This window comes from Anolis carolinensis, chromosome 1, assembly GCF_035594765.1.
Source record: "Anolis carolinensis isolate JA03-04 chromosome 1, rAnoCar3.1.pri, whole genome shotgun sequence".
Taxonomy (NCBI): Eukaryota; Metazoa; Chordata; class Lepidosauria; order Squamata; family Dactyloidae; genus Anolis; species Anolis carolinensis.
The window spans coordinates 209,075,903-209,089,626 of NC_085841.1; the positions used below are offsets into that span (position 1 = coordinate 209,075,903).

At 40.6% G+C, this 13,724-nt stretch overlaps 1 long non-coding RNA gene across 1 annotated transcript; it reads left to right on the forward strand.

Annotated features, from left to right (window-relative positions):
* The first annotated feature begins 498 nt into the window (after nucleotides 1–498).
* Nucleotides 499–12,961, forward strand: LOC134294183 (uncharacterized). The gene is made up of 3 exons (XR_010001157.1): nucleotides 499–1,222; nucleotides 3,290–3,448; nucleotides 12,876–12,961. It is a non-coding gene; the product is annotated as an uncharacterized LOC134294183 (long non-coding RNA).
* Nucleotides 12,962–13,724: the final 763 nt, after the last annotated feature.

The following is a 13,724-nucleotide window of genomic DNA, read 5'->3' on the forward strand; positions in this document are numbered from 1 at the left end:
CACTTCCATTCTGATATCTTGAGAGTATGAAGCACACATCAGAATTGATATAAATTATTTTTATGCATACCATCATCTTAACAAAATTCACAGGGCCACTCATAACACTCATAACTCATAAAAGAAGAATAACACTAACCAGAAAACCCAGTAAAACAACAACAGCATCAGATCAAAACCACTACAGATGGATATTGAAAACCAGGCTAAATAAAAATGTAATTGAGTTGGAGCCAGGGTATATAACCTGGAATATAACCCAGGTTGCATCCAATGAGTATCACCTAGAATATAACCTGGATTGGATCCAGAGAATATAATCTGGAATTCTGCTTATGCAGTGGGGCTTGCCTCATACTTTACTATCCAGTTACAGTCTTCTGTACTCTTCCCTGATAGTATTTATTAACTTTGTTTATATCCCGCCTTTCTCCCTGTCGGGACTCAAGGTGGCTAACAACCACACAGTTTAATAACAATTTAAAACAAAACAAATACAAAATTTAGAGATGAACAATTAAATATTCATGTGTGAATATAAAATTAAAATACAATTAAAATACAATAAAACTGACCATCCTCCCAAAATCCCACCCACAACTCCCCAGTAGCATGTCCCTCCTCCTCCCCCAAATGCCTGGTGACACAGAAACGTCTTTAGCTGCTTGGGAAGGCAAGCAGGAATGGGCTCATCTTGGTCTCTCTAATAGATGGGATACGCAAGATAGGGAAGTCTGAGAAATGCCACATGTCTTGTTTTACCCAAACTTTTGATTGTGTGAATGACATCTCTGGATTCATTCAGTGAGGAATTAATTACACATAACCCTTTATTTGTAATGAAATACTTCTGTGCTCTGGTATAAATTGCCCCCAACAGTTAACCCCCCCCCCCCCACACACACACAAAAATAATATTTTATAAATTGCTATGCACATGATTCCATGACTGCAGAGAATAGTTGGATAAATAGTAAAAGGTACAAATGTACTAGAAAAGGGAGAAAAAGTGGGGTGAAAATAAGATATGTGTTTTGCTTCTTTATGAGAGGATGGGTTGTTGTTTTGATATGCCACCCAACAAACAATATCTGTACGTTTTTAGGAATTACCTGAAAAGTGGAAGCATCTTAAAAAGATTGCCTTCACTGTGAAGCATGAAGTGGCTCCTCTACAGTCCAATGAAGTGTCTGTTATCAGAAGAAAATGTGTACTTTTTGAGGTGAGATCAGTTCTGTGCTGTGAACCAAATGATTTTTCGTTTTTTGTTCCGATAACAAGCTGGTGGCAAGCTTCACTGAACTGAAAAATTGTAAACTCTTAGAAAAGGCTGTCTAAAAATAACAATTCAATGTTTCTTGGTAATATATTCTGGATGAATCTGATAATTTAAAGCCCGGTTCACCTCAAATGGGAATGACGATTGCATCCTCTTTATCTTCAATTATGTCTAATCTGTTTCTAATTCCTACATGGTACTGCTGTTGTCAGATCAAATGTAGATTTTGAATGTTTTATACTTATCCACTGGGAACAGGTGAGCTGTGTGTCAGGGTTATACAGGCTGGAACTAATAAAGTTTTCAGCAAATTTAAGAGAAGAGTACTTAAAATGAAATGATTCAAGGTTCATGAGATGGAACACACTAAATGAATGGCAGCATAGGAAAAGTTAAATAATCTCAATGGATCACTTACTTAACCTTTAACTTAACTTCAGATATATATACAGTAGAGTCTCACTTATCCAAGCCTCGCTTATGCAAGTTTCTGGATTATCCAAGCCATTTTTGTAATCGATGTTTTCAATATATCATGATATTTTGGTGCTAACTTCGTAAATACAGTAATTACAACATAACATTACTGAGTATTGAACTGCTTTTTCTGTCAAATTTGTTGTAAAACATGCTGTTTTGGTGCTTAATTTGTAAAATCATAATCTAATTTGATGTTTAATAGGCTTTTCCTTAATCCCTCCTTATTATCCAAGATATTCGCTTATCCAAGCTTCTGCCGGCCCGTTTAGCTTGGATAAGTGAGACTCTACTGTATACACACACACACACACTTTCAGGTTAAACAGCAAAAAAAGCACAGCCAGTTGGATTTTCTGTGTTGTATAGAATACAGTTGTTTTGTCAAACGAACATGAACAAAAAAAGGCAGAAAGCTTTATTTACTGGATGAAGTCTCAGGGGAAATTCTATCAGGACTCAAAACCTGAAGCTGTATACTGTAGGGTTTTCCATTAGTCGTTTTGCAAGATTGATTCAAGAACAGTGTTTGCAGGAAAGATTCTGAAATGTCCTTCTTTGCTCCTTGTGACGTGGCGTTTCCAAAACATAAGTTTAAACACACATCAGTGATAAGGCCTGGAAATCCTTTCTCAACCAGTAGAAAAGAACGGACAGACCACAAATTGACCTCTTTATAAAAAAGAAAGAAAGGGGTTAAAAGGAAAAGCAGAGCCTCATCTGGAATTAGGAAATAGAAATAGATCGTACTGTATTTTTGATGTTGTTTTTATTAGGGGTGCAAAAATGCCATACAGTTGTATTCTTCTATCTTGTCACAGTAATGTAGAGTCTAATGCCTATGATGAAGGAAAACAAAAATTAAACGAATTTAAAATGACTGAATTAATTTTCTTAATTCAGGAATCAAGAAATTAAATTAATTTAATGTGGGTATGCAAACTATGCACTTCTTTAATGGATACACACTGAAATCTATCTCTAAAACAGATTTGAACTTGGTCTTTACCTTGCTGTGTCACTTTAGAGCAGAGAAGTATGGGTTAGATGGGTCAAATTTGCCACTGGCCCACTTAAATCTTTTACCTCAGCTGTCCCTCTCAAAATGGGGACAGGAAGTGATACCTTTCGTGGCTTCAGGAGCCACAAATAGAGTTCAGGGTTCGCAATGTTCGCTTATGTTTAAAAAAACACCCTGGTTGATTTCTTGAATAGTGTGCCTATAATAACGCCCATACAGTCATGCCAGCCACATGACTTTGGAGGTGCCTACTGACAACGCCGGCTCTTCGGCTTAGAAATGGTGATGAGCACCAACTCCCAGAGTCAGATTCGACTACACCTAATGTCAGGGGAAAACCTTTACCTATGAACCTATGTTGTGGATGTTTTTCCACAACATCCATTTATAGCAGAGCAGAATAAAGGCAACATGATTATATGAGAAATCCATACTTTTGATCTTGCAAATCTGTAAGTAAAATTCTTAGGTGTTTTTGCTTAATAAGTTATTTCACAATGGCATCCTTGCAGACTCACAAAGCCATTCCAAAGCTGGAGGCAGAAATGAAAAAGCTACAGGAAACAGCAGACCTTTTTGAAGTAACTGTACCAGACTACAAGCAGCTCAAGCAATGTCGCACCAATGCTATCTTAGTGAAGTCTGTCTGGGATATGGTGGTGTTTGTCCAGGTAAGGACACAATTTGGAATTTCCACTGACTGAAAAGGAAATAAGGTATTTCTGCAAAAATATGCCTGGGCAGAATGAAACTATACATAGCTTATTTGTGAATGGATGAATCCTATGTTGCTTTTGTCCATGTTTTTAGTGTTAAGGTCCAGAGAGACGATGGGTCCTGTCCCTCACTATTCCCTATACTTTGATTACACATTTGTTCTTTCCGAATAGTATTCAGATTGTCAGCTGGGTCAGCACTTGGGGGGGGGGGTGTGTGGAGATATTTTGCAGCTTGAAAGAATTTTCTCAAGCCAAGGTACAAGTACCCAAGGCTAGCCAAATTATTTTGGCTCTTGAGACAGGGAAAAACCCCAAAATATCTTTATTGTATATTTACAATATAAAATACCAAAAAACACACCAGAAAAAGTTCCCAAGAGCTTGTCTACACCAGCAAAAAAAAAAAAAACACAAAGTGGTGTAAAGTCACTATTGTATGTGTCACCTAAACATCAGGAAGAACTTCCTCACTGTGAGAGCTGTTTGGCGGTGAACTCTCTGCCTCGGACTGTGGTGGAGGCTTTTAAGCAGAGGCTGGATGGCCATCTGTCAGGGGTTCTTTGAATGCGATTTCCTGCTTCTTGGCAGGGGGTTGGACTGGATGGCCCATGAGGTCTCTTCCAACTCTACTATTCTATGATTCTATACATGGCATCCAGGGACCTCTAGTCTTTCACAAGTGGTAGACTGGGTAGAACTGGTTTAGCCGCCTGCTAAGGAAAGCTGGTGAATGTTCTGAAGTTTCAGCACCATATTTTGGACAGAATACAGACAATGCAACTGACTCCAATAAAAACCGGTCTGCTGTCCACATGGTACCTCCCTTCACCCTTCCCTATGCTTGTAAATACAGGGAAAAGGGCACCAATTGAGCCTGTGTCACCATTACTACTCCAGATGACTGCAGAACTCCAGAGATCGCTTGACTTTTGTGTGCGCTTCATGCTGACATCAGCAGAAGTATGATGAGGGAGCAAGGCAGGATTGCCCCATTTCCTTCCTGGTTTTGCTAGTGCCTCTACTGATGCTAACATGGGGCACTTACAACTGCCAGGAGCTCTCCTTGATTTTTGGAGCTGTTCAGCATGGGAAAAGGGTGACAGGGAAGGTTAGGTGTCTGTCCAACTGGGTTGAATTGGTTTCAGCCCTGATGAACCATGTTCCACCCTATCGCTGCCACAAATCAGAGAAAGAGGATGTAAACACTTCCAGTGCCAGTCCAGAGCATTTTTGCTCCGTGATGGCCCTGAAATAACTGTCCAACATAGCCAAGCACTTAGTTATTAATTTGCTGCCCCTTCATGACACTCTGTCAGTTAATTGCCTCACTCTGGCTAATAGTAGTGCCTATTCTGGTAAGACTGTGCCTTCCCCAATACCCGAGATAATTTTAATTATCAGAGAAGTTGAAGACCAAATCTGGAAGCCAGCTGTGATGCTTACTACTGAGTTATGCTCTTCCCCAAATACCTCAGAAGATGTGGATAAATAAACCTAAAGCCAGTAGATGTTGGCCCTGGTTCATAGTTTTTGAGTTATTCACTTGATAAAAGAACGGAGAATTGTCTGGCAGGAATTGTGGTTTGAATAAGTTTGAAACAGGCATCTCTTGTTATGCACTGATAGAAGTATCTTCCAGAAAATTAATCCCGTTCATTTTCTGCTTTGTGCCATATGTCCACTGCATGTATGAAAATGTTAAATTATTTATGTACATGTGACTCAAATGAATAAAGCACATAGAAACAATGCTAAGAGAAACCAGATGCTAGGAAATAACAGAAACATTATGTCTCATGATCCTCTGTCTCTAATGTTCCTAGAATTTCCATTTTATGTAAATTTCAAGAGACTAAAATAATGTCATTGAAAAAGTATTAAAAGGGGAGGCTTCATTGCCAGGATTTGAACAGACCACACAATATTTAATTTAATATTACACATAGAAAAAGTAGACTGCAAGGGAGCTACCTTACCGTGGTGATGTATAGCTCCTATATCAGCACTGAATCTCTTCCAGACTTTGAAGGAGCTATCAAAAGTGCTGTACCCTATTCTTAAATAGAACATTTTGGACAGCTCCTTTGGAACCATCACAAAACCTGTCATGGATTCACTGTACTACAGAGATGGAAGCCAGGAGCTTCATTCCAATGGAAGGGTGCCATTTAATTGATGTCTCTTTCATTTAATTGTCATAACTCATGTTGGGTTAAAAACAAACAAACAAGCCAAACCATTTTTTTTTACAAAATATATATTTGTTTATTGGTTTTAATTTTTCCCAGTTCCTATTCTGTTAGACATGTAAAACGTTACAGTACTACATCAGATAGTTCCCTTTTTAAAAAATACATAATGCCCTTGAGTAAAATTTGCAGACTGTAAACCAATGAACAGGATTATGTGTGTGCATGTGTATTGTGGTAACTTGGAAAATTAAAAATAGAAATACGTACTAAAGCTGTAATGTGAAGACTCCCACATGAGGGCAGATACTCATATGTTGAGCCAGCTGCTGCTAGCAGTCCTGCAATTTATAATAATAATAATAATAATAATAATAATAATAATAATAATAATAATAATAATACTTTATTTATACCCCACCGCCATCTCCCTGTGGGGACTCGGGGCGGCTCACAATGTTACAAAAGTAACAGCGCAAATACATAAACAATACACGCAGTTTAAAACACAAGATGATAAAACAGAAGTTAAAACAAAGGTTTATACAACAGTAATAATATCAATAGTAATAATATCAAACAACCATCAATGCAATTCAGTCAACTTCAAAGGTGGGGGGACTATAGCAGCAATATAAAATAAAATCATTAGATTAAAATACCCCAATAAAAGGAACCTAATAACATTCTGAATAGAATTATAATGAGGCTGGTTATCCAATAGCTGTCTCTCCAAAGGCCAGCCCAAACATCCAGGTTTTCAATTGTTTCTTAAAGGATGGTATGGAGGGCGCCAACCTAATCTCTGTGGGAAGGGAGTTCCAGAGCCGAGGGGCCACGGCCGAGAAGGTCCTCTCTCTCGTCCCCATCAAACATAACTGTGAGGAAGGCGGAAGCAAGAGGAGGGCCTCCCCGGAAGATCTCAGAGAGCGCCTAGATTCATAGGGGAAGATGTGGTCACAAAGATAGGCAGGTTCTGAACCGTTTAGAGCTTTATAGGTACCTGCACCTTGAATAGAGCTTTATAGGTACCTGCACCTTGAATTGGGCCCAGAATATTATCGGCAGCCAGTGAAGTTGCTTGAACAGGGGGGTTGACCGCTCCCTGTAAGCAGCTCCAGTTAGTAACCTAGCTGCTGACCGTTGTACCAACTGTAATTTCCGGACCGTCTTCAAGGGCAGCCCTACGTAGAGCGTGTTACAGTAATCCATCCTTGAGGTAACTAGAGCGTGGACCACCATGGTCAAGCCAGACTTCTCGAGGTACGGTCGCAGTTGGTGCACATGTTTTAATTGTGCAAAGGCCCTCCTGGCCACCGCCGACACCTGGGCATCAAGTGACAGCGGTGAGTCCAGGAGGACCCCCAAACTGCCGACCTGCGCCTTCAGGGGGAGTGCGACCCTGTCAAGCACAGGTAGCCACCCTATGCCCCAATCGGTCGAACGGCTGACCTGGAGGACCTCTGTCTTATCAGGATTAAGCTTCAGCTTGATGGCCCTCATCCAACCCATCACAGCGGCCAGACACTGGTCCAGGATCCGAGGGGCTTCCTTGGAAGTAGGTGGAAAGGAGTACTGGAGTTGAGTGTCATCTGCGTAGAGATGGCACCGAACTCCAAAACCCCGGATGACCTCGCCCAGCGGTTTCATGTAGATATTAAAAAGCATGGGGGACAGTATGGAACCTTGCAGGACCCCACAGGTCAAAGGCCAGGGGTCCGAGCAGGTGCCCCCCAGCTTCACCATCTGGGATCGGCCCTCTAGATCAGCAGAGCAGTACCCCCAAGGCCCATCCCAGAGAGCTGTCCCAGAAGGATACCATGGTCGATGGTATTGAAAGCCTCTGATATGTCTAAGAGAACCAACAGGGACACACTCCCCCTGTCTAGCTCTCTACGGAGGTCATCCACCAAGGCGACCAAAGCTGTCTCAGTGCCATGACCAGGCCTGAAGCCAGACTGGAATGGGTCAAGATAATCAGTGTCATCCAAGAATCCCTGGAGTTGAGAGGCCGCCACCTCTCCAGAACCTTGCCTAAGAATGGGAAGTTTGAAATTGGTCGATAGTTCGATAGAATAGAGGAATCAAGGGTGCCTTTTTTAGAATTGGTCTAATAGTTGCCTGTTTCAGGCTGGATGGAAAAAGCCCTTGTTCCATTGAGGCATTGATAATCCTCAAAAACCAATTGACCAACGCGCCCCTGGCAAGCTTTATAAGCCAGGTAGGGCAAGGATCTAGAGCACATGTGGTTGGTCTCATCGCGCCAAGGATCTTGTCCACGTCACCAGGCCAAACAGGTTGAAATGAATCCATCAAGATGGAATCAACAGATGCTCTAGGTACCTCATCAGGCACTGTATCAAAGCTGGCATCCAAGTCAGAGCGTAATCTAGCGACTTTATCTGCAAAATGTGTGAATTCGCTGCATCGAGTGACCGAGTTGTCAAGGGGCTCCTCTACCTCATGAGGATGAAAGAGCTCCCGGACAACCCGGAACAACTCTGCTGGTCTATTAGTTGAAGACGCGATGTGGGCAGTTGAGAAATCTTTTCTGGCTGCCTGCAACGCCACAGAATAGGCCTTAATGGAGGCTCTAGCCCGTGTTTGGTCGGTGATGCTCTGAATCTTTCGCCACTTGCACTCTAGTCCCCGCCTCGCCCGCTTCATCAAAGTCAGCTCCCTAGTGAACCAAGGAGCCGACCTGGCTCTGCGGAGCGAGAAGGGACGTTCAGGGGCAATCGTGTCAAGAGCCCTGGCCATCTTGGTGTTATAGAGATCGACCAGGGTCTCCACAGGATCGTCAGTCGACATGACAGGAAGTTCCCCAAGAGACATCAGGAATCCATCCGGATCCATAAGTCTCCTGGGGCGGACCATCTTAATCGGTCCACCACCCCTGCAGAGGTTTGGCACAACAGTAAGTCTAACACTGATTAGATGATGGTTGGTCCATGACAATGGAAGAATATTTGGCTCTTCCACACCGACTTGTCCGCCGCCTGTCACAAATACTAGGTCTAGAGTGTGTCCAGCCTGATGAGTGGGGCCAGATATCACTTGGGACAGTCCCATGCTTGTCATGGCAACCATGAAATCCTGAGCTGCACCAGATAAAGGGGCCTCCGCGTGGATGTTGAAGTCGCCCAGGACAACCAGTCGCTGGGAGACCAACACCAAGCTAGAGACCACCTCTGCGAGCTCAGGCAGGGAGACTTCTGTGTCGCGGGGTGGACGGTACCACAAGCAGAATCCCCAGAGTGTCCCAGGTCCCCACCCTCAAGTGGACACACTCAAACCCAGACAATTGAGGAACGGGGCATCTGGTCAGGGGAATGGTGTCCTGATAGACCACTGCCACACCACCTCCCTGCCCGCCGGGCCTGGCCTGTCGATGCACTCCATAGCCTGGAGGACACAGCTGGGTAAGATCGACACCCCCCAGCTCGTCCAACCAAGTTTCAGTAATGCAGGCCAGATCTGCCTTTTCGTCCAGGATCAATTTATACTTTCTACATGCTACATTCCACTATTTAACCACAGATGAGAAAACAGTGAAAGAGGGAATTGTCTAAATAAACTCACAGATAACCAGACATGGGCACTGTTTCTTGGATCCTAAGTAGGCACTGAGTCATAACAATGCAGGAAACTGCTTTGTATACTAAGCCAGACTCTAGTTTAGGACTGGGCAACTTGTGTTGGATTGTAACGCCCATCAACCCTAGGTGGTATGATATGAGGACGGATACCGTTTCCCCTAAAATAAGACATCCCCGGAAAATAAGACCTAGTAGAGGTTTTGCTGAATTGCTAAATATAAGGCCTCCCCCAAAAGTAAGACCTAGCAAAGTTTTTGTTTGGAAGCATGCCAGCTGAACAGAACACCAGAGCATGCAGAATCAGTAAATGTATGTACCATAAAGTGTTGTACATGGAAATATTGGTAGTAACAAGAAATTCTTAATAGGATTCGCAGTTTGTCTGGTTATGCTGGTTTATGATGACAACTACTGTACAGTATATAATAAATGTTCATTTTTTTTGTTCAACAATAAATGTGAATTCTTCTTCACATAAGACATCCCCTGAAAATAAGACCTAGAGCATCTTCGGGGAAACACGGTAGGAGTTGCAGCCAACAGCAACTGATAAAGATGTCATTGCCCACATCTAATCTGTACTTATTTGCAGCAGCTGTACTTCCAGGATGTATTATAGGCCTTTCCACCTGCAAAACAGATGCTCTGAGATTGAGTTACAGTCTTCTCTAGCCATTCATATAAGAAGGGGTGGCTTTTCAATTACTACCACATTCATCTTTGGTCCTGTCGTTATATTATATCTCCATATCTACATTGGAGTAAGTCCAAGATTATGCTAATTAACAATAGCAGAAGGGAAGTAGAAGAAATCAAAAGGAAATATAAGATTAAAAACACTGAAAGTTTAAAATATTTAGGGATAAATATAACTAAACATATACAGGATTTTTTAAAAATTGAATTTATTTATTTATTTTGTCAGAAGCAAATTGGAATACAGCTATAATGTATAATAAACCCCACAAACAAAGTTAAAAACTTGGCATTATGCTAAATTTCCTTTGACCAGAAGCTGGCCACTTCAAGTGCCTCTGGTGTTATTGTAAGAAGGTCCTCCATTGTGCATGTGGCAGGGCTCAGGCTGCATTGTAGTGGGTAGTCTGTGGTTTTCTCTTCTCCACACTTGCATGTCATGGACTCCACTTTGCAACCCCATTTCTTAAGATTAGGTCTGCATCTTGTGGTCCGAGAACAGTCTTTTCAGCACCTTCCAAGTCACCTGGTCTTCTGTGTACCCAGGAGGGAGATACTCATCCAGTATTAGCCACTGATTGAGGTTCCAGGTTTTTACCTGCCACTTTTGGACTCTTGCTTGCTGAGGTGTTCCTGCAAGTATCTCTATAGATCTTAGGAAGCTATTTATTGATTTAAGTTGTTGGCATGGTGGCTGATATCCAAACAGAGGATGGGCTGGAGATGTCAATGCCTTGGTCTTTTCATTATTGGCTGCTACTTCTCGACAGATGTCAGGAGGTGCAATACTGGCTAAGCAGTATAATTTCTCCAAAGGTGTTGATCATAGACATCCTGGGATAATGTGGCATGTCTCATTAAGAGCCACATCCACTGTTTTGATAAGTTGAAGAAAGAGATAAAAGAAAAACTATTTGGATATAAAAAATTAAAATAGACATGGTTTGGGAGAATAGTGCTATTAAAATGAAGATTTTATCTAAAATAAACTCCTTATTCTGCATATTACCAATAGAATTATTACAGGGAGATTTTAAAAATGGCAAAAGATTATAAATAATTTTTGTAATGGAAATAGAAAATCAAGATTAATTAAAAAGTTATGGTTTATATCCCAGAAAGAAGGAGGATTAGGTATTCCAAACATTAATATGTATTATATTGCTAATCAAATAAGACATGTTCCAAGTATGATGTATGGAATAGAAAACTTGATATGGGGAGAAATAGAATTAGGAGAGATAAGGAATAAGGATTGCTATTTCTTACACAAGATAAAAAAAATGTCTTAAGGAAATAAAAAACCCAAACAGTAGAATCACAATACAGATCTGTATATATATATATATATATATACACACACACACACACTGTATGTATATATGTGTGTGTGGGTGGGTGTGTGTGTGTGTGTGTGTGTGTGTGTGTGTGTATGTATATATATATATATATATATATATATATATATATATATATATATATATATATATATATATATAAACTTCTAAAGTTTGGAGATAAAATATTAACATTACAAAAGAAAGAATAAATAATTATTGTTACTCCTCTAGGATTAGTTACAGACAAAAAATGGAAAGAAAATTATGCATACAAAAGTGATGATTGATACAAAGAGATGTGGAACATCACAATAAATGATAAACTGACTTGTGAAATAAAAGTAAAACAGGATTAACAAATGATGTAGAAGCTGTGTTCTCCAGTTATTTTCCCCCTAGCCCTGAATCTTATAAGCAACCAAATTTAGGTATGTGTTTATTGTTACTGATCATGAAGATATACTCAACACTAGAAGAATAAGAGCTCTTGGATCCTAGAAATATGATAAGTAGACCGGCCATTGGTCAAGAATTAATCCTGTTACTCCTCAGTGAGTTTTTTTTTTAGGATGCAGGACTAAATACTTTAGATAACCTTTTGCTAGGTACACCAATATTCACTTGATAGTGGGGCGAGTACCCTCTTCTGTGTTTTAGATCATACATGAGTCTTAATATCTTTGATGTTTAGGAGATAGTAAAGAGCAAATACTCTTAAAACAGAGTTATTCATTTTCTTTCTTTCTTTGGCAAATTAAACTCAAATATATCTGAAAGAATACCTTTGAACCTTGCTCCCACCTGAGGAGGAAAATGAACAGGCAGAACTTTATGGTTTTTATTTTCAATTTCCTTCTCTTAATAAAATGTGAGTTAAGAGATAAATGCCTTTGGGAAAGAGAAAGTGAAAGGAAAGGCTCTCTAGGAAATGATTAAAACATCAACCTCCTTTTTCCTGCTTTTGATGAAAGAGCACCCTACTGAATGTGAAAGAAATTATGTATCTGGAAATGCAATGTGAAATATGAATCTGACCAGTCTTTTCTCTCATAAATGTGTGTGAGATTTTCTAGCAATGAGAATGAAACATATAGATGCTGCTGCTGCTCAGTCATTTAGTCGTCTCCGACTCTTCGTGACCTCATGGACCAGTCCACGCCAAAGCTCCCTGTCAGCCGTCACCGCCCCCAGTTCCTTCAAGGTCAAGCCAGTCACTTCAAGGATACCGTCCATCCATCTTGCCCTTGGTCGGCCTCTCTTCCTTTTTCCTTCCATTTTCCCCAGCATCGTGATCTTTTCCAAGCTTTCCTGTCTCCTCATGATGTGGCCAAAATACTTCAGCTTTGCCTCTAATATCCTTCCCTCCAGTGAGCAGCCGGGCATATAGATATCCTCTTAGATTAGATTTCAGCCTCAGTGGGTTTTAGATTTTGAAATCCATTTTGTAGCCTTGTACATTACATACATATTTATATACAGAATCTTAAGTAGAATCTTCAAACTCTCCTGCATTTTAAAATGTCACAGAAAGTGTCATAGGATTTTCCTTCCCCAGATGAGCATTAAAGACTGGATGAAAACCCCTTGGAAGCAAATTAATGTGGAACAAATGGATGTGGGTCTCCGAAGATTTACAAAGGTGATTCTCTCCCATACCTCATGGTTATATGGTATTTAAATACAGTATGTAAAGTATTTACCAGTCTAACAAACCCATTCTACAAACAAGTATTTTGTAGCTAAAGTTGCACTCAGTACCTGATAAACTATTCAGAAGCACAGCTATTTTTAGGACAGTGACAGAGGGTCATAGAAAGTGAAGTCCCCCCCCCCCCCGGGCGGGGGTTGTTTAATACTGCAATATATACATAGTCAGATTTCTGTTCATATATTGTTTGGTGTAAGATTGGCTTTTTGCCCTTTGCAGAATGCAAAAGGGCATGCCAGAGAGAAGATATATGGTATATCATTTTGTAAGACAAACAAGTGTATGATATGTATGTACTGTACATATATATCAATTTCTGGATAATACTTTGTGTATCCTACAAGAGTCAATAGTTTTGGGAATCGAAGAGAATTGTATCATCTGTATTGGTTAGCTATTATATGTATTATGAACATATTCCTGTCAGTCAAGAAGCACCTTACATTTAGACCTCAGGCTGAAGCTTCCAGTTTCTACAGCTAATATTTCTTTGTCCAGGTTCTGCCCTGACTACAGTAAAGCTGCTGCGAATGGCCCTGAAAATGGCAGGCAAATATTAGTCACATATGCTCCAACATTTCACAGTTGAAAAGTGGGCGACATTAGCATATAGTCAAGATGGGAAAAATTAAGAAGGAATAGACAAGTTAGGAGACGCTACAGCAGTTTGCTTTGGCCCGGGTCTACTAGGAAAAG